Source organism: Silurus aristotelis (assembly GCF_946808225.1).
Source record: "Silurus aristotelis genome assembly, chromosome: 16".
In the NCBI taxonomy this organism is placed as follows: domain Eukaryota; kingdom Metazoa; phylum Chordata; class Actinopteri; order Siluriformes; family Siluridae; genus Silurus; species Silurus aristotelis.
This window is the reverse complement of record NC_139589.1, coordinates 8546504-8572238: the sequence shown is the minus strand read 5'-3', so window position 1 is coordinate 8572238 and position 25735 is coordinate 8546504. Positions and strand designations below refer to the sequence as shown.

The following is a 25735-nucleotide window of genomic DNA, read 5'->3' as shown; positions in this document are numbered from 1 at the left end:
GTAGAACGTTTATTACAGAAAATGTATTTAGTGTAAAACTATATTATAAAGATACAAAAAAATCCTCAAATGTTATACCTTCATTATTCTCATGAAGTAACTTGATGGAGGAAATAATGTAAGTTAAAAAGCTAGAATTTCTTTGGGAAAGGATTTTTTCAATCATGCCTAAACAATGCATTAACATTTATTACAGTATATAGCATATGTGTGCAGCATTTACTGTACATCTATGACGTAGAAATGTGTAGTGACAATAAATGCATTTGTAATTTGTATACATTAAATAATATCCCTACTGGAAAAACACATTACAATTACTATTTTAATTAGAATTTGGTTTAGTGGTTAGTATGGGAATAGTAATTTATTGTATTCTATTACTCGCGTCATTAAGGCCCAATTGAACACTTTTGATCACATATTACTGTCTACTGGATACCATTAGGGACCATTAGTACATTAATAAGCATCCAGATCTTTTTTGTTTTTGATGATAATGTTTTAAAAGTGTACACAAACATACTATTTACCTACTACATAATGAGAATAGTTTTACTGGTTAACAACCAATGGAATGGTATTTGTAGTGAAATACATTAGAATTTCTATTAGGGTTTTTCCAGATGATACAATAAAATCAGTAGGTAATGCACACAAATAAAACAAATAACAGTAAAAAGTGACCCAGCAATTATTTAGTTAGAAATCCTTTCCCATTTATACGTATGAGGTAAAATTCTGCATCTGAATAAATTTGTCCTGTTATATCTTTCTTTTTGGCCCCCAACTGTGCTGAAACCAGACATATTTGGGCTTCAGACATGAGCTGGGGTGCATGAGCCATCTGGATTTCTTTTTTTTTTTTTTCTTTTTTTTTTTCCAGGTCAGGCAGCATTACCCTAGCACAGTAACAAGACAGAAGCCACAGATAGGATGGCTCTGCTTTCTGGGTCAAGTAAAGAGGAAATTGCTGTAGCATTGCGGGATTAAAGTTCAGGACACTGTGTGTGAAAGCCATGCAGAATGAACATAAAGCATAGAGGTGAATGAGCAGAAAAAAATGAAATGAATTTCAGATGATATATCCGGATATATCTGCAGCGGGTATTGTAGTGTATTTCTAAAGTTACGCCATATCACAGAACATGTTTGTGTAGGGCTGAGATTTCGAGAGTCGCACAATGAGCAGTCGTAGGGGAAAAATGTTGGATGGTTTAAAATGTTTAAAAAATTGCTCAAAACTAAAATCCACATCAATTATTTTTTTTTAATATATACATGTTATTCAGTATTTAAACTAACAAACTAATTGTAATCAAACGTTTAGTCTTAGTCAACAAAGAGTGAATGTGTTTATTTTTTCACATGACAAAAAATCTGATTAACAAAGTGCTTCTTAGTCACATTGACTGAGTACACTTTCAATACTGAAATAACTAATAATCAGAAGGAATCAATCCATATGCAGTGTAGCAGAAAAAGACAAGTAAACATATGGTCAGAGAAGAAATGCGCTAAAATCGATAGAAATTGATCCCTAACATTAGCCAATTAGCTAGATTCAGCAAAGCTTACAAAATCTCAATAATTGGGTTAAAATTACCCGACTGGGCTTCTACAACATTCATCAACCCACTTTGTGCTCATTTGATTTCATTCTTTTTTCTGTCTTAACCTATTAGCAAGCAACGAAGTGACCATTAATGTTACTAAGTATGTGTGTGGCATAGAGCAAAACGCTACAAGACAGCAGCTTGACAAGGAAAATTATTCATTTGTTTGTTTTAAGTTTTATGCAGTACAATCTGCATTAAGCCCCCACAATCAGCTTGAATGAGTCAGACTTTCTTTCTTCAGCTCCTCACACTTAGGTCCCAGAAATAACTAGCTTAGAAAATGGAATTAAAACTTGCAACTAGGGTTAGAACCGATCTGATCCCTTAAATGTGTATCGAGACATTATGACGTAAAAGCGTGGAAAGCAGTAACACAAATCATTGGTGTTTCAGATGTGTTTACATAGCTAGTAGAGTCGTAATCTGCCAACAAAGCTCATTTTCACACTGATTATTTACATTTAAATTGTGTTCAACTAATTAGCTTTAGAAGCTGCATATAACTATTACTGTTTCTCATCAGAACAAAAAAGAAATGCTTAACACAAACCTAATTACAAGTGAGATTAGTGGCTTGTCACTTGCTAATGTGACTGTAGGGTTACACATCAAACTGCTAAGAATGAGCAGAGAATAAGAGAATTAGCAATGTGTCTACATTTGACTCACTGACTTTATAAAGAATTATGAAGTGACTTTTTTTAATGTGTATTGTCCTTAAATAAATAAGAACCAAAAGACTGAAGCATTTGCATAAAATAAAGATTACAATCTTATTATAAGGAGAAGTTGTGCCATAGTGAGTCTGATTTGGTATTAGCTGTAATGCTGTTAGCTAGTTTTTCATTATTGGATTAACAGAGAGCATGTGTGCGTATGTGAGTGTGCACATGCATGTTTGTGTGTGTGTGTGTGTGTGTGTGTGTGTGTGTGTGTGTGTGTGTGTGTGTGTGTGTGTGTGTGTGTGTGTGTGTGTGTGTGTGTGTGTGTAGTATGGATTCAACATAATAGCGAGGTTCTGTGATCAATTGATTGGGAAAGTTTTTGGTTGACCAGTAAGAAAAAAAGGCTTTGTTTATTCCTGAGGTAATTGTGCTTTATGGGAAACTGTGTTGGTGAGACTGTCAGTCAGCTCTTTGCTCTATGTGACCTCAAATTATTATATATTTTATACTTGTTCTTCAGTTAATTGGTCTCAGTTTTTCTTTACCGTCTTTTTCTTTCTGCCGCTTTGCTACTGTTTACTTTTAGAAACCCTTCAAGAGTGATGAGGAAATCTTTATGGTACTGCAGAACTCTATAGCAGAACGCAGTATCAGAACATGTAACAAGTAGAGTCCTTGGACAAGGGGAATGTATATTGCACCAAAGCCTTGGAGAGCACTGTTGTTCAACCATATAATTGCACATTGTTCAAATCATGATTTAACTCTCTGCTCTTTACTTTCTAAGAAACATTAATGATCGTATCACTAAAGAATATTTGTTCAAAGCTTAAAAAATTTATAAATATCAAAACTTTTTTGTTTGTTTTCTTTTTAATATTTCAAAATTGTCATGAATTCCTAAAAGACTTATGCACCATTCTTTGGTTGTTCAGCTTGGGAAGGTTCTCTGCAGAACTCCCAACAGTGTGTTTGTCTATTAGATAATATCAGCCCTCATAGAAAGCAATAATGTTTTGCACTATGACTTTGAAGAACATGTTTTCGCTCTGCTGTACTTGAACATAGCAAGATTAACAATTTGAGCTTTCTGCTGTCTAATAACCTTTATTTATCTGGATATTTGAGAACTCTTGAAGAACCTTGTAATTTGAAACTCCCCAAGAACCTTTTAATCCAATTACCCGACAACCCTTTAAGGATGTGTTGCATGGGGAGCTCTGTAAGGGGCTGTAAATATATTGTAAGTATTATACCAAGACTGTTTAATTGTACATTGTACATATCAAGAATGGCAGTAGAGCTCCGTACTCTCTAGAAACCTTCAATTATTAACCAAAAACCCTTTAATCTTTTAGGTTTGATTCACTAAGAAAATACAACTATTATATTATTCAAAGACCCTTTTGCCCCCACATTTAGCTAAACTTGGTTTTTGTTGTTTATGGTTCTCTGTAGGAATTTACTTCATACTTAACAGTAGTATGTGTTCTACTGCATACTTGTACATACTGTAGCTAGAATACAAAAAAAGCTTTCTACTCCCTAACCATATTATTATTAACCTGTTAGCGTTCGCCACCACATTTGTGACTGTTGTGGGAATGTTAACAGTTCCTGATAAAAGTGGTGGGGAAATGGTGGCTCCAGCGGTTAAGGCGCTGGGTTACCGATCGGAAGGTCGGGGGTTCAAGCCCCGGTATCGCCAAGCTGCCACTCTTGGGCCCTTGAGTGAGGCCCTTAACCCTCTATGGTCCAGGGGACCCTTACGAGAAAAATAAACCATGGACCGTGACGTCGGAGCGACGTGGGGCCGCCTTCCCTTGGGCTCACCGCCTGCAGGAGGGACCGTAAGGGACCGGTGCTGAGAGGATTGGGCAGCAGTTGAAGGCGGGGGCCTTGACAGCCCAATCCCTGGACACGGAGAAGTGTCTGGGGAATCTGCTTAGACTGCTGCGACCCGAATTACGGATAACCGGGAGAAGATGAATGAATGATAAAAGTGGGCTACATACACAATTTAAATATCTTTGAAAAGAAGACACTTTCAGCTTTACTGTCCATTATTCAAAGTTGATATCGCTGAAAAATATCATAAGTGAAAGGAAGTTATAGGTGATGAAGTACAGTGAATATCCCTCTAAGAACATCCTTTAACTGTTTATTGAAACTGTTTATCTAAATTTGAAATTTTAAGAAAATTCAGTTGTTTATTTGCAAAGAACCTTTACCAGTTTACCAGAACCTTTACCTTTAACACTTAAAAATGTTTTACAAGATTAAGTCTATCAATAGATAAATAGATAGATAAAGTCTATCAATTGCTCAATTACCCAAGAAACCTTTAAGAATTTGTAGAAATTGACCAAGGATCTGGTTGTCCTTGTAATGTTCTGTGCAGAACTGTATACATTGTACTGCAAACTTATACATAGAAAACATATACATATACAAAATCTTTTATTATCTAATTACTCAAGAATCGTTTAAGAATATTTACTGTTCTTTAAACCCCGCAGTTGTTCTAACAGCACCCCCACAGTGAATTTTGAGCAATATAACCTATTCATTTGTGAGAGCACAACTAGCATTTAACCATAAGTGAAGTCTCAGCGCCTCAGTCTTTTTTTTTTCTTTCTTACCCAACCATCTTTAACCTTTTCACTCTGTGTTGTAAGCACAAAGCCTGAGCCCGAGACTGAGCCGGCAGGTAGACTGAATCTCCTGATAGATCCCTAAAATACTTCCTACCTCTCACAGCAATCCCTCTTAAATTTATCTTGAAAAAAATAACTTTTTTTTTTCTATTGGCTGTGTCATCCCTGTTTCATGGTACACTGAAGATCGAGAAACACACAGCAGGATTGAAAGTGAAAAGACTTAATTTTACCCCTCTACTTTCAAGATCTAAAGCTTTGACTTAGATTTTCTTTTTTGGACAAAGATTTGCAGTAGTACCATTGTGTGTATGAAGAAGTATATTCTGGATAATTCTAGTATAATTGGAAGTCCAACTTTTTGACTCCTGATAAAGAGGCTCAAGATGGAATTGTCCAATCACCCAGGTTTCCACAGCAACCAAAAATCCTAGCAGGCTTTGTGGCATCACCAAAAGTGCCATGCAGCTCACCGTCCATGATGTATATGTCTATTTCCAGTTTTAGAATGGCTCCCCTGCCGTTATATCAGTCACACTAATAGATAATTCATGCTCCGATGCTCTCGTCTGCCCAGCCGCAATCGCAAGAGAGCAGATGCCCAACCTTTCCTGGCCTGTAGAGAGGCCTTTTCCCATATATATATATATATATATATATATATTTTTTTTTTTTATCAAACTTTTAGAGCTGCGATACAATCAAGATTCTTGGAAACAAGGATATCATGGTACAGCTTGTATATTGAGAATAATCAACTGTGAAAGGGAAAGCATGTAATTTTTTCCTTTTTTTTTTCATCAAGTAACAGGGCTGGATTAGAGAAACCCATCACATTCAGAGAGTTCAAAGAGCTTAGGTTCTTATTTCAAAATATTTTGTTCATCGGAAAAGTGTTCCAGGTTTTTCTATTTTTTGTTTGCATTGTAACCCCATTTATTTCAAAAAGAGTAAAACACAATTAGAACACTTAGTATCTGTGCCTTACTGCTTCAGTGGCATGTGCCCACATCATTGTGCTTCTATTTGGACATAATTGGTGTAATTAAATCTAATGACTTCCTTTTATAATGCTGCAGCTCTATAAGCGGCATGATAAAGTGCTAAGAGTGCTGTGTCCACAGTGAGGCTAATGGGACGTGATTGGAGTTCATATCGGTGTTGGCTAAGCAGTGGTCGTGCCATCGTGCTAGGAATGCCACCGTTGTGCTTGAGGGAATCCAAAATTTTACACCTTGTGTTGATAATTGACCTCATGAGAGGATGTTTCCATTAAAGACCAGCGCTAGGCATCTCACACACAGCTAGGTACACAAAGGATGCTGCTACATGCAGTCCTCTATACTGTTTATGCAGCATGTTTGTAGAGGCAGCGAGAGGGCGAGCTGATGTGGCGATATAAAGCCATCCGATGCAAACAGTGGCAGGCTATTACTCTTCTATGCTGTTTGCTGCATACTGCTGTATTATCAGCAAATACCTCCTCCAAAAGCATAGCGTGCCTCAGCAGTCCTCATGATCAGGGCCGTTAAACATGGATAAATATATTTTAAAGGTTCATGGCAAACAGGAAATCCTGTCAGCAGCACCATAATTAGATGTGATTCCACTCTAAATGCAGCTGTTAGGTAAGGAATAAAACACAACAGGGTGTGCTGTTACAGGAAAATAATCAATGGCCGGGTGGTGTCAAGACCGGTTACTGTTATTGCCCCACAGTTGATTGTTCTCCAATAATAGCTTTTATATAATATATAACAGCAGTCTACCACCAACAAATATACATATATATATATATATATATATATATATATATATATATATATATATATATATATATATATATATATATATATATATATACTGTATATATACACACACACACACAGTAATCCCCCGCTTTACCACAGTTCGAATCTCAAGACCCCGGTTTATCGCGGAATTGCATTTGTTACTACTTTGTTTAGCTGATTTCCTGGTTAAAGCCAAAAAACGTATAGGAAAATGTTTTTATTGAGATTTATGTTGAAATTATGGAATTTATTAATAAAAATATTAGTTAAACGATGAAGTAAAACGTTAATACAGTATAGTACTGTATACACATGCTGGACACTATCTGAGCCAAACAAGTTAATCTTAGTCTCATCACACCACAGGACATGGTTCCAGTTATTCATGCTTTTGGACAGGTTGTCTTCAGCAAACTGTTTGCCTGTTTTCTTGTGAACCAGCTTCAGAAAAGGCTTCCTTCTGGGATGACGGCCATACAAACTGAATTGTTGCAGTGTGCGGCGTATGGTCTGAGCACTAACAAGCGGACTTTCCACTTCTACAACCTCTAAACCAATGCTAGCAGCACTCATGTGTCTGTTTTTAAGGCAGCTTCTGCACCTGACGCACAGCAAGAGGCATCAACTTCTTTGAGGAACCCTTGCAAGGCCTGTTCTGAGTGAAACCTGTTTTGGAAAACAGGTTCTTCTTATAGCCTAGGCTATCTTTTTGGAGAGCAACAATTTTAATTTTCAAATCCTCAGTGTGTTCTTAGCCATTAGGTGCCATGTTGAACATCCGGTGGTCAGTATTAGAGACTTGTACTCAAAGCACCAAATTTTACCTGCTCTAATACAAGATGCACAAATCTTTATAAGTTCTGTCAAGCAGACAAAAACATGAACATGTGTGTGTGTGTGTGTGTGTGTGTGTGTATATATATATATATATACATATACACACACAACAGCTTCTGCTTTAATTAGATAGAAAGATAGATGAATGGATGGATGGATGGATGGATGGATGGATGGATGGATGGATGGATGGATGGATGGATTGATTGATTGATTGATTGATTGATAGAGAAGGTAGACAGAAAGACAGACAGATAGACTGTGCCATGTTAACACCACCTTCATCATTAAACCTTTCAAAGGTTTTTTTGTTTGAGTTAAATTCTCAAGTGTGTACTTGGCCTCTGATTTGAACAAAGCACTGACACTGGAAACTCCTAATTGTATTTCATTATGAAGCTGCTTTGTGGCAATGTCCATTGCTGCAGTTAATGTCATAGTGGCTGCTATAGAAAATCACACCTATTGACCAATAAAAATTTAGAGATTTACATCACTGTGGTGTAAAGTAATGTAAAAAAAAAAAAAGATTGAAATGATTCCCGAATGAGAAGTGAAAATGGCATTTTGATGTTAATGGTAATGTTATTTCGAAAACACCAAAATTCAATGTTCTTGTGCTTGAGAAGTCTCTCCAGGAAGCCCAAAATGAATACCCAGCTAATGTTCTGCAGTTTGTGCCAACTAATAAAGTACATTAAAGCTTCACTTTTTTTTTTTGTCCAGTACATCAGTGTTGCGATGATATGCATTCACACTAAAAATGATTTTATGGATCATTAAAGTCAACCACTTAGCACGCTCTTTGTTAATTGTTATATAATGCTAAATAATGCATGCTGCTTATGAATTCTTAGCAGATGGAGAATGGGGAGAGGAACAACAGTGCAGGAGAAGGAAATAGAAGGCAGAAAGTAAGACCTTTTTCAGATTAATCTGTGTTCTCTACAGTTGAAATCCACTGAAGAAACGGAAATCAGATTTTTTTTTTCCTTGGGATTAGTGAAGCATGTTGCTAAGTGATATTAATGAGGGCCTGGGTAATTTAGTGGCTCAGGCAAAGGGGCATGTTTTCCTTTAACAGATAGGAAATAAAGTGTCTAAGACTTAGGATGTATTACTTGTAAAACTTTCTAAAGTCTCAGCAACGCTTTTGAACTCTATAGGACATTTCACTGAGATGTCTCAGAGAAATATGTTGTAAAATGTTGAAAATGTTTGTATGATACCCAGAGGTATGAAATAATACATTTATTGGTTAGCTTCTGAAGTGAAAAAGAAAGCTGTCTAGTAGTGTATTGTGCTTGCCTGGAAACCTTATTGACAAGAATAAAACCAAAATGGAAGCTAAGGTAATGTAATTATGTTTGACTAAGGAATTAGTACAGATTAAGATACTGAAATAATAACACAGTCTATCGTGGTTGCTCTGTAGACTAAGACTTAGCAAGGCTTTGGCTATGAGGTATGGTGTTCTTTCTTCACTTCACAGGTGAAAGCCATTATTCGATTCTGGCTTGGTCGTCTTGGCTTAAAGAGACCATTTTGCATTGTTTTGATTAAAGTTGTTAGACAATCCAAATCAACCTTAAGGTTACACCATACTCCGAATTTATCCAATATAAGCTCCGCCCACTCTGAAAGGGATGAACTCTGGGTAAGTACATGTTGACATTGGAAATCACGAATAATTAATGCTTTGTGCTGCATGCCGAGGCCACACAATCAACATTAGCGTAATTAGAAAGCCATCATCGGGCCTCTAATGAGTATTTCATAATTGTCGAAAGTAATGACCTTTTGGAGTGCTGTCATGGTCACCATAAACAGAATGGATAAAGCTGTTTGGTGGTTGTTCTTATATTTTCTGCCTTTGTCATTTTTTTTTTTTTTTATGTGTCCTTGCTGTCTTTTAATGCAAACTTGAAAAGAGCATATTCTCTTTATTCTTGGAAATAATTACCTACTTTTTGTTCCGAGAGAGGATTTGCAATGAGAAATGATTTGTTCTGGCTAATAGATGTTTCCAATCTTGTGTATGTGTGTTTGTGTTCGTGTATGTATAGATAATGTAGAACCACACATTAAAGCTGTAATGGTTTTAGCATTACACCCTGTAGTTTCTTATATTTAGGAAAGATATTAGGACATACTGGTATTTATTAAAGATTTTTTTTTCTAGGTAATTGCCCTGAGAAAGCACGGAAGCATCTTTCATGCTTATCTCTTTGCCCTTTAGCCAGAAGCAGACGAATTGTTTGTGTAGGGATAGATTTCCACAGTAGTTTAACTTCAGCCGTGCTTTCTGCATGGGCCGGTGTAAAAGTGTGTTCAAAGCACCTGGGGGGCTCAGGGACGTTGCAGGAGATTAAAGGTTGTACGGTGTAAAAGAACCCAATCGATGCTTTCTTCCTGCCAAGACATTGACCACCTATCGATCTGTAGGCAACAGCAAGGCTAGTGATGCAACAGCTCTCTTGTAACAGATACCCTGGCTGTCACACCTAACTTTGGTGAACTTGAAAAGCCCAGAAAACTCTATTAGAGCTTCACACAGGAGTTTTTTTTTTTTTTTATTTAGATAGTTTTTTTTTACCTCTATTAGTTAAGCAGTATTTAGACAAATGAGCATCTCATGTTTGCCATATGCATGACAAGTATGCTTCACCATCAATGAGATGTTGGAGAGCTCTAATTTTATGGAAAGCTCCTCATTAAATCAAATATTGGATGATCCGTGCGCTTTGATGCTCATTGTTTACAGCTGTAATTTTACAGACGCAATAATAAAAGGCGATCACGTCCACTTCGCCCTGCTTCCGTCGAAATCCCTCTTAGCAGTAGGGCCACAAAAGCCCACACGCCGAATACAGAGCGTCTGATATTTACCCACAAACATGGCACACAGCGTCGACCCACGTTGTCATCATCCCCTGCCTTTCCCCATGAGCCAGGGCAGGTGCTAATCAGCATGCTAATTGTAACACTGTGTTGTTGCGTGATTGGCCGAGATGAAAGGCAGGCTGTATGGCAAAGAAGCCAGAAGAGGGGGGACAAGGTCCAGCGGGGAGGCCGCGGCTGCTCTGTCTCATCATGACGTCTGGCATTTGCGCTCATTACCGCGATTATGTCGTCCAGCTCTCAGCATTCAAAGCGCCACAGAGCAGCACGCGAGCTCACAACCGCCAGCATACGCTTTAGCACAGATTGTATGACAATTGGCTCTCCAGAACATCTCTAATCCAGGTCTTATTTCTTGCTCTTATAGAGCTTTTTTTTTAATGCAGCCCACTGAAAAATGAGCTCCAGGCATTGTGAAGGTGTTGTTCTCACTTTAAATGCATTACAGGAGGACGTTTTAATCAAACTTGCCAGATTATTTTGACATAAAAAAGAAAGGACCTTAGCAAACGTATAGCATAATCTTCACACTAATTTGCTTTTCTGTTCACACTTGCATGACATCACAAGTTTAGTGGATTGCCGGGTTCTTTTTTCTCTTTCTTTTCTATACTACATCCATTTACTTCTATTGTAGGGTTTGAAATGGCCCATGTATAATCGAATACATAGTGTAGAGTATCGGGCATTCAGGAAACGTGACAATTGAGAAGCCGCAATGATTTCCCAGGCAAGTTTATACCTTCACAGTGGCTGGGATGAAAAGTAAGGGGACAACAGGAAGAATCGACATGTAAGGAAGTTTTGTAATTTTAGAATACCTCATACCTCACCATTGTGTGTGGCTTTATGGTTCTTACATGGTTCGTATACAATAGTCGTACACTTCAATTTGTTCCTCTGTTCGGACATAAAAAAGTTCTATGTGGAACCACACAGCAGGCTCCTTCACTTTCAGAAAGTCTTTTAACATAAACACCTCTCTAGAAGCTAAAATCTCTCTGTACTTAAGCCCTGAGAAATCCTTTTTTGTTGCATGTGAAACTCTCCTACAAATTGTTAGTCAAGATACCTGTATGTATATTTATTCATTTCCACCACCAGATGAATCACACTGAAATAGAACCCAGGAAAGGTCCCAACCAAGATGCTAACTTATGCCTCTTGCTTATGATATCATATTGACCAGATTTTGGATTCTGTAGGCTTCACACCCAGGACAATTTCTAAGCAATGGACATGCAACAGAAATACTTGGGGAAAAAGGATTGGTTGAAGTGTTTCAGAAATTGCTGATCTCCCAGGAAAAATTCTTTAAGCAGTGGTTCTATTGATGGAAAATTGCATTGTGAATAAGAAAAGTAAAAGGAGAGTGAGCTGTTTGGTTTAAGATGACAGGAAGGCTATGATAACTTAAATGACTACTATGTACAACCATGGTAAGCAAAATAGCATCTCAAAACACATGGCACTTTTGAACTGATCCAATACAGAGGCTGTGATAATGATATGTTGTTTAAGACAAGCCCGCAAACTAGGCTTAGGAATTTTTTCAGAACACATTAATTATGAATTTGTCTTGGTGCATGTTTGATTTCGCAGGTTTTTTCGCTGGATGTCCTTCCTAAAGCAACCCTCCCCGTTTATCCGGGCTTGGGACTGGCACAGACAGTGGCTGGGGTTGGTTCCCTGACCAGGGATTGAACCCGGCCGCAGCGGTGAGAGCGCCACATCCTAACCACTAGACCACCAGGGACCCAACATACTTATTGCATACAATATAAAAAACACACAGTATTTTCTGGTGTAATTAAGATTTTGCCCGAAGTGAAATCGTGTTGAATTAGAAATCCAGAAAAGAAATGGCTATTAGTAAACTACTTTTTTTAAAATATATATTAAATTGAATCAAATTAAACAGTGTCTAATATCAACTGTGAGAATAAATATTTCCATTTAGTGTCTCATTACAGTTTGAAACGGAACAAAGGAAATACTTAAATAGAAAGATTTAGGTCATGGATTTGATTGTGTTTATTAAATTATTTCATTAACAGTAATAAGCATGCTGTAATTAAATATCAATGCAGGAGGTAAGCACAATATCCTAACCAGTTCTTTGCATTTTTTTTTAAATAGGTTATTGTTATCAAAAAGGAAGTAATAGCTTTGGGGAAAATTAAAAGCAGGAATGTAACATGTTTCCTACAGTATTTGGTGTGCAAAGGATGATCAATGTACATACACTATATGGAACAAAGTATTTAGACACTTGAGTTCTCCAGACATATAATTTACCTCCCCCAAAGTTGTGGCACACAATTGCCATTGGATTCTGTAGTATTACATTTTTCCCTCCACTGAATTAGCAGACCCAAACCTGTTTCAGCATGAAAATGCCCTGGTGCACAAAGCAAGCTCCATGAAGATATTTCTTCTATCGGTTTGGAGTGGAAGATCGTGAGTCTCCTGCTATAGAGCTCTGACCTAAACCCTTCTATACACCTTTTGGATGAATTGGAATGCTGACTGTACCCCAGACCTCCTCAACTTACATTGGTACCTATCTTTACTAAAGCCCTTATGGCTGAATGGGCACAAATCTCCACAAGCACACTCCAAAATCTAGTGAAACATCTTCCCAGAAGGTGGTTATTCTAACCTGAATTGCGGACTGTAGGCGGAGTGGAATATTACGAAAGCACATGCATGTGTCCAGAAGCTTTTGTCCATAAGGTGTTATTCCCTTTTCGCGACAAGAATGTGCAATGTAACAAATACTAGACACAGTGTTTGCAAGAGCAATTTCATTATTTACTAATAAAAAACATAACGTAATGCAATTCATGTAAATTCTGATTCTGAGTTCATGGCACTTTCCCTGCCCTTTTAATACTGAATGATGATTCAGTGATGAGCGATGCTTTAACTTTTACAGGTTTTCCATTTATAAAACGTGATCCGAACCAGAAATGAAGACAGAAATGTCACTCCAGCCCTTTATATGGCATGTGGGTTTTATTCAGAAATTCTCGCAGGCCACATAATAATGATTTATCCATCGACTAGCCGACCTCAGACTATAACATATTCTTTTCTAGTAATTCATTAACCGCAAAAGTGAAAAGCGGAGACATAACTACATGTACTGTTCAATTCCCCATAGATTTATTCAGATGTAAAGCGAACAGGCTCACATCTTTCGGATACTCCTGACTATTCAGTGCCAGCGTACGGTTTTAAACCTTTTGCGTCCGTTACTGTTACGGACGATCAAAGCTTCGCATCTGCTGTCGGATTATTGTCATTCTGTCTCATTAAAAATCACGAGCGTGCCGGTAGCCACTGAGACTGATTGTAAATTGTAGCAACACAATTAGGACACATTCTTGCACATGAAACAAGTCTTTACAATGTTGGAAAGAACAAATATGAATACTTACTATGCATTTTTTTAACAAGGTGTCTGAATGTAGATAAACATCAGTCTTTATTATGGCTATTCATCCAAATCATCTATGAAAGGGGCTTTAGTACATTATTTCGAGTGTCTGCAATCCACATTATTTCTAGGCTTAAAAAAGTGCGGAATATAACGCACGATTCGTCAGCGGATAGCGAATTTTTGAGTGACGTATAACTCAGAGCGATATGATAAACGGCGACAGTGGATAATAAATGGGAAATAAACCAAATAAACTAGCTTTAATCAAACCAATGCATTTTTTTTTTTGCCCCATTCATCAAGGCACTTGCATTTTGGGGCATACCATTCATCAATACAACAGTTTTTTTCTTTTTTTTTCATGGTTCATTATTCATCTCCTGCTATGTTTGAGTGTTGAAAAAAAAATGTAAAAAGAAATACAGCTCAAGAAGGTTTGAAGGTTCAGGTGAACAGCAGAAAAAATGGGAAGAGGATGATTATTATTTCTTGTCAGTAGCGATATTTATAAATGTTTTTTAGGCAACATAGCAGTGTCGAAACTGGACTAAATAAAAAGGCTATGAGTGGCATCTGGTAATTTGAGGGCGAGACCTCCTGGTCAGAATGAAAAGCTGAAAAAAGTGACTGCATCCACCATAGAAAGCAATGGACCTCACCACTCTCCCAGTGGTGCTCAAGCATGGAGGGAGAGATAACCTGAACAAGAGAGAGAGAGGAAAGAGGCTCAAATTCTGCTTGAATTAGCAATGCTCCACATTCACCCCTGAGAGCACTGAAGTCACAGATGTGCTACGCAGATAGGATTACGGCCAAAGGAGTCCAAACCCAATCCTCCGAGGCCCCATGGCCACCCAGAGAAAGACACAGCCATACACACACAGGCAGAAATACAAATGACAGCACTTCATTTACTCACTGCTGAGCTCATATTTGAAGTGAAATGTGTGGAGTTATGCAACGCCGGCTGTCTCCTCGCATCAGGAAGCTCTGTGTCCTCTTTAAAATAAAAAAGAGGGAGCCTCGACCTGCCTCACTTATCAAACACCACCAACTAATTCACCATGCAAATTCAGGAACAACAGTGCCGACACACCCACACGCACGTCCTGCCTAGGCACGTCATTTTTTTGAGTTGTTAAACGCTTAAGAAAACACTGATGGGCAATCCACACTGACAAAGCCGATTTCTGCCACCACGCCAGAGTGCTTTCTAATTTACTTTCAATGCAGTGTAGTCTATCCCCTGAATAAAGGTGCTGCTTAATTGGCACCATGAAACAAATAAAGTGGTTGATTATTTAAAATCGATCAAAGTAGTCCCAAGGTATCAAGTGCCATTGTTGGACTTCTTTTTTGTTTTTTTGTTTTTTATCCAACTCAACAAGCGAGTAGATCTCTAACACAAGGCTGGTTGCTCTATTGATTTTTCCTCGATCGCGATTTACCATTAAAAAGTTTCGATTATCGATTTAACGATGTCTCATATAAATAAAAAACCTAATGTTTGAATAGAAGCTGTAGGGCAACCGATAATTAATGAGTATAGTAGGAGTATTTTATTTATTTAGGTCCCCTGGTAGTCTAGTGTTTAAGATGCAGCGCTCTCACCACTGCGACCCGGGTTCGAGCGCCGGTTCAGGGAACCATCCCCAGCCACTCTCAGTGCCGGTCCCAAGCCCGGATAAATTGGGGAGGGTTGCATTAGGAAGGGCATCCAGTGTAAAACATGTGCCAAATCAAACGTGTGGAGGATCCCCTGTGCCGACCCCTAACGGGAGAAGCCGAATGAAAGTTTATTTATTTAGTTTTGACTTTTACACTCCTACACATATTCCAACAAGTTTACTTTCGTGCTGTCTTGCTATCTCTGGCTGCTTGTATTATACTTTGTGGAGTTGACGATGGTACCCGTGTTGTTTTGTGAGTGGAGAGTCGGTCGGGAACTGCTTGCTGGCACTAGCAATCGAGAAAACTCACCTTGTTGTGACTCAAAAGTCTCAAAGCGTTACTCTGATTGCAAGAGACATTTGCAAGAAATGAAACAATATATTTAATTGGTTAAGATTTTAAACTTTTGATAAGAAAGTTGAGTTTAAATTCCAGCACCACCAAGCTGCCACTGTTGGCGCCTTGTAATTGTAAGTTGCTTTGGTTAGGGGGTCTGCCAAATGCCATTAATGTAAAATGTAAATATCATAGCAGTGCAAGATTGGGTTGGAGCAATTCTATGTTTATATCACACAAACTTAGGTAATATTGCCTTGTTTGTATTGAAGTGGTACAAGGTCAAACAACATAAAAAAAATAGAATTGTGTAACAAATGTCTGCTGGAATAGCAGAGACGATTTAGCTGGTGCTTTGTACTTTGCAGATTAAAAAGCCCCATCATTCCACAGCATGCTTTCTCTAGACTGGGTTAAAGGAGACATCGAGAAATGTTTTGTACTTCCTAATGCAATTTTAGCACTGTATTTCTATCCCAAAGCAACAGACTTTGGCACTCCTCTGAAACAGCTTCCAAAAACCATAGTGCTGTTGTAATTCTGACTAAAGCTCTAATTACATTTTTGGGCTCCATTAACAGAAGTCATAATTATACTACCTTTATTATGCAAATTAATGGGCTGATTTCAAAGAATTAATTACCCCTGTCCAAAGTTTGATTAGTAAATGGGTGTTTTCTGGTTCTGGCAATTTTTAATCTTGAAAGAAAAAAAAAATCTGAAAAGACAAAAGAAGTTCAGCCTAAAAGATACTAAAAGGAATCTCTTGAAACCAAAATGGCACAGATTGCGTTCTGTGTACTAATCAATACATGACACTTCATAGTTAAAAAAAGCTCATTTCCAAAAGAAATGGGAAAAAAAATCCCTCCCCCTTTTTTTTCTTGGCACATGAGTGCCTTTAATTGGAGTCCTTCACATCACTTATCTGATAATTGCGACATAATTTAAAAGTCTTTGTTGCTTTTAACCTCCACGCAAAAAAAAAAAAAAAAAAGGAGCAGAGTGAAGTCATTCGCGTTTAAGACAAAAGGCGAACTCAATGCTTCCTGCTTATTGTGCAGACAAAAGCCTGCAGCAAATGAAATGCAAGAGCAGGCAGGGCACAATAGGCCATCTGAATGAGTCGGAATGAGTTAGGCGACAGAAAAAAAAAGATGAAAAAGGACACTGTTTTTAAAGACCCACTGGATTAGCAGTAGATGGACATGGCCCAATTCCGAGACCTGAATGAAAACTCTCAGACCAATCAACCTCAATCAGAACTGAACCCTTGACTTCCACCGGTGGTCACATTTAAACAAAAACATTTTTTTCTGAAGCTCATTACCACAAAACGAGAAGCGTTGAGATAACCACACATACTTTCTCTGTTGTCACAGATACAATCAGACGTAAAGTGAAAAAGGTCGTCTGTTTCAAAATAGCACACATTCCCGGTTTAAAGAGAAAACGTGAGTCTGTGAAGATTGCGTGGGCTAAATGTGTTCTGTAGTCAACACTCATCTGATTTGTTCGATTTCAAAGTGTGTCATTCTAATGCAAATACTGCATTTTTAACTATTATTATTATTATCATTATCATTATTATAATGTTTTATTAATACAGCACAAAAAAAAAAACGTGAAAGTAGCTTTTCACATGATTGATCTAAAATGTTTTTAAACCATTGCTATTAATATTATTATAATGTTATTATACTTAAGTACAACTTGTAAACATCTGCACCTTGGAGAAATGGTAGCTTAGTTGTTAATACATTAGAATTTTGATCGGAAAGTTCAAATCCCATCATAGCCAAGCACAACCCAGCTTCCACTGCTGGTTAAGGCCCTTGACCCTTAACTATTCAGTTGTAAATTAGATAATTGCGAGTGGCTTTGGACAAGGGCATTTGACAAATGCCAAAAATTTACTTTATTAGAGTATTTATATATACAGTGGGTACGGAAAGTATTCAGACCCCCTTAAATTTTTCACTCTTTTTTATTTTGCAGCCATTTGCTAAAATCATTTAAGTTCATTTATTTTCCTCATTAATGTACACATAGCACCCTATATTGACAGAAAAACACAGAATTGTTGACACTGTTGCAGATTTATTAAAAAAGAAAAACTAAAATATCACATGGTCCTAAGTATTCAGACTCTTTGCTCAGTATTTAGTAGAAGCCCCCTTTTGATCTAATACAGCCAGGAGTCTTTTTGGGAAAGATGCAACAAGTCTTTCACACCTGGATTTGGGGATCCTCTGCCATTCCTCCTTGCAGGTCCTCTCCAGTTCTGTCAGGTTGGACGGTAAACGTTGGTGGACAGCTATTTTTAGGTCTCTCCAGAGATGCTCAATTGGGTTTAAGTCAGGGCTCTGGCTGGGCCATTCAAGAACAGTCACAGAGTTGTTGTGAAGCCACTCCATCGTTATTTTAGCTGTGTGCTTAGGGTCATTGTCTTGTTGGAAGGTAAACCTTCAGCCCGGTCTGAGGTCCAAAGCACTCTGGAGAAGGTTTTCGTCCAGGATATCCCTGTGCTTGGCCGCATTCATCTTTCCCTTGATTGCAACCAGTCGTCCTGTCCCTGCAGCTGAAAAACACCCCTACAGCATGATGCTGCCACCACCATGCTTCATTGTTGAGACTGTACTGGACAGGTGATGAGAAGTGCCTGGTTTTCTCCACACATACCGCTTAGAATTAAGGCCAAAAAGTTCTATCTTGGTCTCATCAGACCAGAGAATCTTATTTCTCACCATCTTGGAGAACTCCATGCGGGCTTTCATGTGTCTTACACTGAGGAGAGGCTTCCGTCGGGCCACTCTGCCATAAAGCCCCGACTGGTGGAGGGCTGCAGTGATGGTTGACTTTCTACAACTTTCTCCCATCTCCCGACTGCATCTCTGGAGCTCAGCCACAGTGATCTTTGGGTTCTTCTTTACCTCTCTCACCAAGGCTCTTCTCCCCCGATAGCTCAGTTTGGCCGGACGGCCAGCTCTAGGAATGGTTCTGGTCGTCCCAAACGTCTTCCATTTGAGGATTATGGAGGCCACTGTGCTCTTAGGAACCTTAAGTGCAGCAAAATTTTTTTGGAACCTTGGCCAGATCTGTGCCTTGCCACAATTCTGTCTCTGAGCTCTTCAGGCAGTTCCTTTGACCTTAATGATTCTCATTTGCTCTGACATGCATTGTGATCTGTAAGGTCTTATATAAACAGGTGTGTGGCTTTCCTAATCAAGTCCAATCAGTATAATCAAAAATTTCTGGACTCAAATGAAGGTGTAGAACCATCTCAAGGATGATCAGAAGAAATGGAGAGCACCTGAGTTAAATATATGAGTGTCACAGCAAAGGGTCTGAATACTTAGGACCATGTGATATTTCAGTTTTTCTTTTTTAATAAATCTGCAAAAAGGTCAACAATTCTGTGTTTTTCTGTCAGTATGGGGTGCTATGTGTACATTCATGAGGAAAATAAATGAACTTAAATGATTTTAGCAAATGGCTGCAATATAACAAAAAGTGAAAAATGTAAGGGGGTCTGAATACTTTCCGTACCCACTGTATATATATATATATATATATATATATATATATATATATATATATATATATATATATATATATATATATATAATTTTAAGTTCTTTTTAATTATAATTTATTATTTTGGCAAACTTTTACTTCACTATATTTTAAGGCAGAATATCTTACTTTTTACTTCAGTACATTTTAGAAACATGTCCTCACTGCTCTGACATGAATAAACAAAATTCTTTAAATGACCCAACTGTTTTGGTGAGAGCTTGGAGTATGAGTTCTCTCGCATTATTCCTGAAACAATAGACATCTATCTTTTGCAATATTAGCAAGAGAGGACAAAACTGCATATATTATTTAAATATAGTTCTCATAGATCAGTACTTCTGCTTTTGATACGTATGAATTACTTTTAATAAGTGTTCCTACTTTTGATAAGCACATACATTAATTAGTACTTTTGCTCAACTAGAAATGTAAAAAAAGAAGAACTTTTACTACTCAAGCTTAGGAACGGTATACCTCGAGTAACGGGCAAATGACAAATTCAGTCAGGTGCATAGCTATTTTTGAGATTGGCTAACTGGTGATTCCAGAGATTTTTGGCACGTGAAACCACAATCAATCTTTTTCACAATCAATCAATCAATCAATCAGTTGTTGTTTTTTTTTATCAGAATTTGTACAAAATACATTTTGTACAAATGTTTTCAAATAATTAAACATCATTTCGAGGATATTTTTCAGAATTTGTATGTCTGACATAGATTGTTTTATTTGAAAACTGCAGATATTACTGGAGTATTACAAGTAGATTTTATTAAATGTAGAGTCACACTATCGAAGGCAGTTAAAAGGCTGGTTTTGTCTTATCAAATGAAGATTTAAAAGAATTCATTAATTTCTCTCACGCCAAACACTTTTTAGCGTTACACTGCCAGTAAAACAGCCCCATTTTAATATATTTTTTATTAAAGTTTATTTGCTACTAAGCAAGTGGACCAAATTCATGCTATGAATTTACAATGATAAACAAGTATATTTATATAATTATACAGAGATTAAACAGAATGTACAAAGTAGAGCAGAACTGCATGATGATTACAGGCAGTGAAAGCAGTAAAGCATTATTGAGACATCAGCATTCACACAGTATAGAGTTCAGTAGGTTGATGGTTGTATGGAAAAATGGTCCTGAACCTGCTGGTTTTGGTGCAACTGGTCTTTTATCTCCTCCGGGATAGAAGTTGGTTGAACAGTTTGTGATTGGGATGGGAGGAGTCCCTAATGTGTGTTTTGTCAGACATCTACTGTGGTGGAGAACCCCAATGGCAGGTAGTAGAGTGCCAGTGATGCGTTGGGCGGTTTTTACCAGGTCTTTCACACACTGTGGAACTGCTATACCACACTATAATGCAGTTTGACAGGATGCCCTCAGTGATGCAGCCTGAAAAGCAAATTAAAAGCTAAGTCCTTCAGAAAGTATACACTGTTGTGCCTTTTTAATCAGAACTGAAATGTTCAGATGCTAAGACACATCCTCAGAGATGGAGTTAAGTTCCCCAGGAACTTAAACCACAAAACACTGTCATTTGTGGAGTAAGATCTGTCATATGGTCTTAATATAAATGTTTGTGTGTTAGAAGGGCCTAATTAGAAAGCACAAAAATCTCTCTCCAAATTTCGATCTATCAATTTATTATATTGGTCTGTCTCGGTCTGTTTCTATCTTTCTGTCTGTCTTATCTATTTAATTTGAAGCTCATCTTGTTTATGTGGAAATGTCCGACTGACACCCATCTGCTCTAATCTCCTCTGAATTTTGAGTCATGGCTGAGTAGAAAACAAAATAAATAACCTAAGCATGAAATGATGTCCATGCTTTAAAGAGGAAGACCGGCGCTAGTGCAGCGGTATAATGAGTAAAGGTAATAGCACGTAAAGGATGTTTCCATTGTATATTTAGAACTTGCTGATATTTCTATAATTCTAGCTTTTTATTCTGTAACAAACTGACATAACATCTGGGGTGAGCTCTTCTGCCTTACATGCAGCATTCCCAGGATCCTCCCTGATCATGCACAGGATAACATACTGAAGATGAATGAATGAATAATGTGTTATTGTGCCTGATCCTACCTTACAGGGTGTACTAGTATTAATAGTGTAGCTGTACGGGACTTGATCTAGAAGCTGTATACATATATTTTATATGTCTGGTCAAATATAATTATGTTTGCTTCATCTAATGCATTTTAAATGAATCACAACACAATCTGAATGAACCAAAAATCTAAATCTTTTAAAGAATGCACTTTCTTGTGCATTTATATAGTAAATTATAATTGTAATGTGAAGAGGTGTGGAGTTTTATTTCTGTGCTTTTTCACAAAGCAAACATAGACTAATTTTCAAATATCTACATAATATCACATAGTATTAGTGTTGTCTTAGTGTGTCCAATTTGCCAGGATTTATGAATGGTTACCCTAACACTGACTTTTGTAAAATGCAGATAAAATGCATTTTAATGTATTATTTATCTAGCTTTTTACCTAGTCAAATTCCATACTCCAGTGGTTTTGATCTTTGTTTTTCTTTTCTTTTTTTTTTTTTAGTTCAGCTTCAACTCCAGTAAGATTTCACAACGCATTTCTTTGGACTGCACTTAAAACCCTTTGTGTAAATCCATTTACGTTGTAAACATGTTACACTGCTTGCACTTCTTTCCCTTTTAACTGTATTGCATGTAACTTCCACTCTCACATGCACAGAACATAGAATTATTAATCATAACTAAACTAAACAAAACTATTTCTAGCTTAGCATTTTTACATTTTCCGATGACAGGGCAGCTCATAAAAATACTCTTGTAAATGTTTTAAAGTAATTACATTGTTTTAGATTATGTAAATCGGGACACCACATGAAACTTAAGCAATTTTTTCCACACGGACGGTTTTAATTGACGGATGTGTGCATCTTGGCAGATTTATATATATATATATATATATATATATATATATATATATATATATATATATATATATATATATATATATATATATAAAAATGAAATGACGTTGTGAATAAATGTATTTTGCATTGAAGGATTCAATGTTGCCTCACGGTTCGGTTTGTACCCTGGTTTTTACGTCATGGTTCTGTACAATTTCGGTACAGTTAGTGGAAAGAAATGCAAAATATAAAATTGCTTTAGGTTAGGTTAATAATGACATTCAAACCACTTTCATTACAACACTGTATAATAATTTGCAAATTCAGGTCTTCCAGGTGTACAATGTACAAATACACTTTATATACTAGTTTATTTTTGCATTTTTGTACTGTTATATGTCAACAATATGTCAAAGGATGGGGGGAGAATTTGCAGTTAGAATTTCATTGTATTCTGTTACAGAATACCTGATTCCAGTACATATGACAATATACATTTGATTCCTGAATCAAAATCTTCAGCAAAAAAAAAGTACTCCAGCAAATTTTTTCAAGGTCGTGAAAAGTTGTTTAGAGCATTAAAAAGGTGTCATCAACCGATTAATGCACAGAGCAGTGGTGTTTGTTTCCTATTACACAAAAAAAAAAAAGGAAGAACAGGAATCTGGACTTGATTTATGGCTCATGATTTGAGGATTATATTACTTTTCCAAAGGGGTCTCCAGTGGGCTTGCAGCTTTTTTTTATTCCAACCAAGCTGGATTCCTGGTTGTCGATTGACAGCCAAGAGGAACTGATTAAAATTGGTGGAATCAGGTGTGGCTTTTGATTGGTTGGATGAAAAAAAAAACCCTGCAAGCACATCCCTGGTCAATGATACACCACATTACATGGTGTAGATAATTACCTCTCCCAAAAACCAGTCCAACAGCCAGTGATTTGTTTCTTCTTTTTTTCCAGGTATTACACTCTCTTCATGTTATTTGCTTTTCATTAATACTGTGAAGTTTTGATTTACTAATGCATAAAACCACATCAAGTCCACATGACTATTTAACCAATTAAGTACCAGAGAACGGCTATCTTGTCATCTTGTCTTGTAATTGGCTTACTTTCAAAGAACATTGTCACACAGGAAGTGGCCCCTTAGTGCCTTGGTTTTCTCTGTTAAGGCTCAAAAGCTACAGAGTATAAATCAAACAGAAGCATTTAAGATGTGTAGTTGTGATTGATCGTGCCTTAAGGCTGTCCTCTGTTGTGCATCTTTTTTACGACGGCATTATATCTCCAAAGCACCTTTTATACCTCACGTTAATGTATGGTCAATAACGATTGCCTGAAATTTGGTACATGGTACATCGGCCTTGGCTTTGAAAATTTTCCCGTTATATAAAAACAGCGAGACAAAACTGCTCTGTAAGAATATGTATAATTAAAGTCTAAGGACAAGCCACTTTACGTTCTTACCCATGCTATTAATATTTCATGCCTCCATCTCCTCATGCATGGGGAATTCTGGATCCCTGAAATAAATGCAAGGGAAATGGGCTCTCTGGAGGACTGATGATGATATTTAAAGCTTGGTTAGTCCAACCCCTTTAAACTTAAGGATGGGGTCGGAGTAATGGGTGAAAAGAAATGCGGTATAGCCTAGTGTCTGGAATATCTCTCTGTTGAAATGATCATAATCCAAAGTGCATACTTCTTATAACCAGCTTTAATTAAGCGGGAGGTTGTCCACGGAGACACATATTGGTTTTTAATAGCACCGGTGATGTATTATCGCATAACTGGAATGCTTACTTGTAGTTAAAATGTTAACGATAGACATGATGTTTGTGATTAATTTCCTCCAGCATGAGCCAAAATGATTACAGAGCTTTTCTTATTATTTTACTGTTACTGATTTTGTATACCAACATATTTACATAAGTATGCTGGGGTGGACAAACCTGTAGCCCAGGAATTTAGGACACCTAGGACCAGGAAAATTAAATGTCTGGGAAATTTTTTTTTTATCATTTCATCATAGTTGTGTGGGTACTACCCTGCTGAGAAAAACACACAAAAATTAGCTGTGAACCTTCAGCTGCCTAACGATGACCTAATGGTCCCTACTGGTGTCAAGTAGACACCTCCATGTAGTCTTACAAGTTGCCAGAGATATTGTGTAGCCCCTTGATAGTATCCAGTAGACATAACATGCCACCAATTGATATCAACAAATTACCAATTGAAAATAAAAAAGAGGATCATTACGGTGTCCATTCAAATGTATGTGATTCCAATTCTAACCATTAAAACAATTTCAGATTTTTTATTTATCAGAGAAATAAAGCACAGAAAAAAAAATAAAACCACGACTTTTTACTAATTTGTCAGGTTGACATTTTTCGGTATGTTTATTTAAACAAAATGTGCTTCTCTGTGCTGCGAAGCACCTAATATGCTGTAGCTGTAACTATAACTCTGTGAGCGTGTACTCCGTGTACTGATTAGCTTGCATGGATGACATACAGTCTTTTTGGAATCAGGAGTGCAGGTATGCGGAAACACTGACACCCAGCTCGTAGCCAAATGTTGTCTAACAACTTGCTGACTTTTTGCTGAAGGTGCAAACACAATGTTCTACAACAGACGAAGGGATTATATGCTTGTTTGTGTCTGTATGAATGCACATAACTGTCATAACTAACAAGCCATAGTATATTACATTACCTTATATGCTGTTTTAACCTAGTTTTTAAGCAACCAAAACACTGGCCTTGGGGTAGCTAATTAATTTATCATTTGGCCACTGAAGTGTGTATCACCTTCTGTTGTGAGGAAAATATATACGTACCATTTACAAGCATACCTTATGAGACACCTAAGGCAAATAAGCACATAAGCCAATTGTATTTAAAACAAGGGTTTGTGGTTGATCTTGATTGCATACTGTTAAAGTGAACAGCTTGGTTCTATATAAGCATTTTAATTAGCCTGCCAGGGAGTTGCGTAAATTTATCATCTTCAAGCCCAGTCTAGAGACTGCAAGCTAAGCAATAACACTGTGGTATTGATCGCTGACCATAGTGTAGCCATCTCAGAATCGTTAATGAGCTCAAACAGTAAACCCGGATCATAAAGATAAGCCACCTAATCTTTTGCCGATTGCCCTCCATTTTATAGTTCTCTATTAATGTTAATGAGAGCAGAAGGTCCAGTCTGCACACTTCTAATCACTATAGCATTGGAACTTGAACAGTTAGAGGTAGGCGATTTAGTGTAGGGTTAAAAAAAAATTGTCAAAATCTGCCAAGCAGCTGAAAATCACCTACCT

General features: G+C 37.3%; 1 protein-coding gene and 2 long non-coding RNA genes across 15 annotated transcripts in view; all 3 read left to right on the top strand.

Annotated features, from left to right (window-relative positions):
• Nucleotides 1-25735, top strand: part of cadm1a (cell adhesion molecule 1a) — a 328120-nt gene that overhangs the window by 12536 nt on the left and 289849 nt on the right. The window lies entirely within an intron of this gene.
• LOC310739230 lies at nucleotides 663-4932 on the top strand. Its single transcript, XR_014537296.1, has 3 exons — nucleotides 663-2545; nucleotides 2612-3913; nucleotides 4288-4932. It is a non-coding gene; the product is annotated as an uncharacterized lncRNA (long non-coding RNA).
• LOC310739492 lies at nucleotides 9796-16921 on the top strand. The gene is made up of 3 exons (XR_014537405.1): nucleotides 9796-12060; nucleotides 12226-15488; nucleotides 15726-16921. It is a non-coding gene; the product is annotated as an uncharacterized lncRNA (long non-coding RNA).